Consider the following 6,000-nt stretch of genomic DNA (forward strand, 5'->3'; position numbering starts at 1 on the left):
CGAAGCGTTTCTCACCACTACTTTATTATTCGAGAGTCACCGTGCGAATGATAACAAAGCGGTAACGTATAGCGCGCTACTGTTTATATTTTATATTGCCAAAGTCGAACGCCGTGTTATCGATAATTCCGAAATATTTTATACATTATAAAATATACACTAACGGAATATTAAATTATGGAAGTATTTTAATTTATTGATTAAAATTGATTATTTATTAAACAATTTATTATAGAGCTTTTCGTTATGTTAATTATTTGCATCTATAATTCGATTGTATTACTTCGTGTTCTCTCACAATCTAAATTATATTTAGATTGTCAAGTAGAACGATAAAGTAACACGGATGAAATAAATTTGTGACTCTAAATATTAAAATAATAATTATTGTCCGTAAAAATCGCAACGATCGAACTGATTATTTAGTATTTTGGATTCCTATAATTTAATCGATTCTCGATTAAATTATAGGAATCCAAAATACTAAATAATCAGTTCGATACTTTTTAATTAAACAATATACAATTTAATCGATTCTCGATTAAATTGTATATTGTTTAATTAAAAAGTATTGAGAAAATTTAAAGCATTGGTCGAAATATATTTAATTCTAATATTGTTAAAGAAATATTATAATTAGCATCAATGATCGAAAGATCATTACATAATTAATTCTTTTATCCCCTTTTATGTATACCCTGTTTCAATTTTTAATCGCGGTAATGAAGCATTACGATTCGATAAAGATTTATTGTTGCGATACAGTTTTATGTCGTTAATTAATTTTTAATTAATTAATTTTTATTAAGAGGATGCCGGATTACCGACAAAACGATTATTTTTTTCCATACCGAAATTTTTTTATTGATTGCACAGAATTATAATTCCTTCTCCACGATTAAAGTATATATAAAAACAAAGCAGGAACCTACTAGTTTTATGTCAAAAACAAAAAAAATTGAAAAATTACAGTTTTTTTATCAGCTTCTGACGTCAACCCGTAACAAAACTTGCTTAATATAAAAATGTTGCAGTTTATATGTACAAAATAACATAGCTTCCTGTTAGAGATTGCATGAAGGAATATAAATAAACTTTTAGAAATGAGTTTAGAATCGTAGTAAAAATAATTTCGGTACGCAAAATTTTCATGCATATTGTTGAGTGTGAGACTGCGATACAAGAGTAAAACAGAGCAGTAGATTAGTTGTTCGCTATCGCGACAGACGGCGCTATAGTCGGTTTGTGTGACAAGGAGAGTCAATCTCGTACCATCATTCTCTTTCATCTTGCGTGTAATAGTATACTTCAGTATACATGTACGCGCACATTAAAGCATTACATTCTTGTTTTCTTTCTCGAATTCCGCGTCATAGATACTCGCTGTCACGCAGCGGCGTAACAATCGTACGCGTAACAAGCTGCGGGAAAACAGCGTTACAACGAGTTACGTAGAAAATATTCTGTGTAAGTTATACATATACACAATATATATATATATATATATATATATATATATGTGTGTGTGTGTGTGTGTGTGTGTGTGTGTGTGTGAGTGTGAGTGTGAGTGTGTGGGCGTGTGTGTGTGTGAGTGTGTGGGTGTGGGTGTGTGTGAGTGTGTGTATGTATAGACGTATGTATGTACAAAAGTGATGCGAGAATTACGTGAAGAAGCGAGAAGATAATAAGAACGATCAAAATAACAATAAGAGCGAACGAGAAATAACACGAGCAACGAGGACTCGAACTCGAAAATCTGATCTTTCTTTCACACTATTATTTTCCTCTCGCTCACATCTATTACTGTTTCGCTCGCTCCTATTATTGTCTCGCTCGCATCTATTACTGTTTCGCTCGCTCCTATTATTATCTCGCTTGCATCTATTACTGTCTCGCTCGCTCTCGATTCTTGGGTCCGCTTATCTTTTCGAGCTGTCTATCACGATTGTTAAGTGTGACGGAGAAAGCAAGACTATAAGTAGAGAGCGAGCGAGATGACCTATCATCAAAGAGTTCCGAAGTCTCTTACAATCGGTTTCTTCGCTTCCTCTATCCATTTGCAATTCACGAAAATGTAAACATCTTATAAAATAAAAATTGAAACTTTTATTTTTAATTTCATCGGTTTGAAAATAATTTCAATGAATTAATGAGATTTTTGCGATTAAAATGATATCAAACACGACGTAAATCGGGTAATTTTTAATTAGTCTGATAATACAAGTTTTATAATTATAAATTTAACTAAATTTATGCCACTTATATTGTGTTTGATATTATTTTAATCGTAACATTCTCATTATTCTATTAAAATTACTTTCAAATGAATAAAAAATGCATTTCATTTTCTGACATATATTCGTGAATATTATAAATAAAGTCTCATGTAAGAGACTTCGCAATGTTCGACATCGGAAACTTTTTCGTTATTTATGATAATTTATAATAATTTATAATATAATAATTTACGACTTTAAATTGCTATAAAATAAAAACTAAAACTTTTATACTTTATTTGATCTTTTTTGATAAAAAGGGATTAATGAAATTTTTGCGTTTAAAATGACATCGAACATAATATATTTCGGATAACTTTTACTTATTGTTATATAAGTAAAAGAATGTATCTAATTGAAAATTATTCGAATAAAATGTTGGGTTGTGTAATGTGATTTTAGTCGTAAAAATCATATTAATTCTAAAATTATATTCAGTAAGATAAATTAAGTAATGTAAAAATTTTAGTTTCAAATACATTTTCAATGTTATTAATTGTGGTGTTCACATGACGTCTCCTGGTCTAAATATGGTCGATATAATTAATATTAAATGATCTATATATTGTGCAGTGAAACAAATTATCTTAATTTATTATACATATTAAAATTATTTATTTATTTATTTCACATATTTAAATGTACCAGAAGATGTCATGTGAACATCACAATTGATAACATTGAAAATGTATTAGAAACTAAAATTTTTACATTACTTAATTTATCTTACTGAACATATTTTAGAATTAATATGGTTTTTACGACTAAAATCACATTAAACAACCCAACATTTTATTCGAATAATTTTCAATTAGATACATTCTTTTACTTATATAACAATAAGTAAAAGTTATCCGAATTATATTGTATTCGATGTCATTTTAAACGGAAAAATTTCATTAATCCCTTTTTATCAAAAAAGATCAAATAAAATATAAAAGTTTTAGTTTTTACTTTATGGCAATTTAAAGTCGTAAATTATTATAAATAACGAAAAAGTTTCCGATGTTGAACATTGCGAAGTCTCTTACATGAGACTTTATTTATAACATTCACGAATACATGTCAGAAAATAAAATGCATTTTTTATTCATTTGAAAGTAATTTTAAAAGAATAATGAGAATGTTGCGATTAAAATAATATCAAACACGATATAAATCGCATAAATTTAGTTAAATATATAATTATAAAACTTGTATTATCAGACTAATTAAAAATTACCCGATTTACATCGTGTTTAATATCATTTCGCAAAAATCGCAAAAATCTCATTAATTCATTAAAATTATTTTCAAACCGGTGAAATTAAAAATAAAAGTTTCAATTTTTATTTTATAAGATGTTTACATTTTCATGAATTCGGAATGGATAGAGGAAGCGAAGAAACCGATTGTAAGAGACTTCGGAACTCTTTGATGATAGGTTATCTCGCTCGCTCTCTACTCATGGTCTTGTTTTCTCCGTCACACTTGACAATCGTGATATACAGTTCGAAAAGATAAGCGGACCCAAGAATCGAGAGCGAGTGAGACAGTAATAGATGCGAGCGAGACAATAATAGGAGCGAGCGAGACAGTAATAAATGCGAGCGAGAGGAAAATAATAGTGTGAAAGAAAGATCCGATTCTCGAGCTCGAATCCTTGTTGCTATTTCTATCTCGTTCGCTTTTATTGTTATTTCGCTCGTTCTTATTACCTCGCTTCCTCATGTAACTCTCGCGTCACTTTTATACATACATACGTCCATACATACACACATCCACACTCACATCCACCCACCCACACACACACGCACGCACACACCCACACACCCACACACACACACACACCCACACACACACACACACACACACACACACACACACATATATATATATATATATATATATATATATATATATATATATATATATATACACGTGTGTGTGTGTGTGTGTGTGTGTGTGTGTGTGTGTGTGTGTGTGTGTGTATATATATAGACACACACACACGTACAGATTATATATTTTACCAGATGCGGTTTGCATGTGTGCTCTGGTTATTAAAATATTTATTTCAGAGGCGATCTATTCGTGAGCTGATTATTAAAAAAAAATCCAGAGGCGATTTAATTCGTGTGCTGGTTGTTTTTAGAAATATTTCATACCAGATGCGGTTTGCATGTGCGCTCTGGTTATTAAAATATTTATTTCAGAGGCGATTTATTCGTGAGCTGATTATTAAAAAAAAATCCAGAGGCGATCTAATTCGTGTGCTGGTTGTTTTTAGAAATATTTCATACCAGATGCGGTTTGCATGTGCGCTCTGGTTATTAAAATATTTATTTCAGAGGCGATCTATTCGTGAGCTGATTATTAAAAAAAATCCAGAGGCGATCTAATTCGTGTGCTGATTATTAAAAAAAAATCCAGAGGCGATCTAATTCGTATGCTGGTTTAAAAGAACCCAGAGGCGATTTAATTCGTGTGCTGGTTATTGAAAAAAAATCCAGAGGCGATTTAATTCGTGTGCTGGTTGTTTTTAGAAATATTTCATACCAGATGCGGTTTGCATGTGCGCTCTGGTTATTAAAATATTTATTTCAGAGGCGATCTATTCGTGAGCTGATTATTTAAAAAAAATCCAGAGGCGATCTAATTCGTATGCTGGTTTAAAAGAACCCAGAGGCGATTTAATTCGTGTGCTGGTTATTGAAAAAAAATCCAGAGGCGATTTAATTCGTGTGCCGGTTATTCAAAAAAATCCAGAGGCAATTTATTCGTAGGCTGGTTGTTTTTAGAAATATTTCATATCAGATGCGGTTTGCATGTGCGCTTTGGTTATTTAAAATATTTATTTCAGAGGCGATTTATTCGTGAGCTGATTATTGAAAAAAAAATCCAGAGGCGATCTAATTTGTATGTTGGTTATTCAAAAAAAATTCGAAAAGCAATCTTAATTTGTGTGCTGGTTACTTTCAAAAATGTTTTACATCAGATACGATTTGCCTGTGCATTCTGGAAGCGAAATTTAAACGAAATTTAATTCAGAGATCATAAAGACACTGCCTCAACTAAAAGGCATATTTGATAAGAATAAAAATCCAGATAAAATGAATCATTGAACCGATTTTTACACGTTATAAGAGAATTCTTATTTTGAAAGTGTGCTATATTATATTGCGATAATTCTTATATAATTGTAGCATGTCATATAGCGACAAAAGCTAACAAATTATTGAGCAAATTATACTGATCGCTGGCGATTTTTTTGATAACACCAAGCTTCGAATGTACGATAGCTTACCCGTTTGTGTGGTCTATTGGTGCCTAAAAAAAATTACTTTTATTGCCGTTGCCTACAAATAATATAATATTTGAAATGTTTCAACTTGATAGCATATGCTATGAAATTTATGCTGCGGCTTTCCCTACACTACTATAAACTATAGTCTTAGAAGGAAATCCTTGTAAAGAAAAATATTTCAATAATGTGAAATGTACAAAGCAACATTTTTTTAAAATTATAGCAGAAAGTAAATTGCCTTTTCCAAAGTGATAAATTATTCATATATCTTACATTTATCATATCTGATCACAATATTCTAATGAATATCGTTAGAAAAAGACGCCTCAGTACAAATATCTCATTTGCATATATCGGAGAGACGAAAAAAATATATATTATGGTTGCGAAATGGACGATGAAACCTATTATATTATCGATATAAATCTATCATTTCGA

The sequence above is a fragment of the Camponotus vicinus genome, unplaced genomic scaffold (assembly GCF_025532165.1).
Source record: "Camponotus vicinus isolate PSW18456_S1 unplaced genomic scaffold, iyCamVici1.0 SCAF_13, whole genome shotgun sequence".
Classification (NCBI taxonomy): Eukaryota; Metazoa; Arthropoda; class Insecta; order Hymenoptera; family Formicidae; genus Camponotus; species Camponotus vicinus.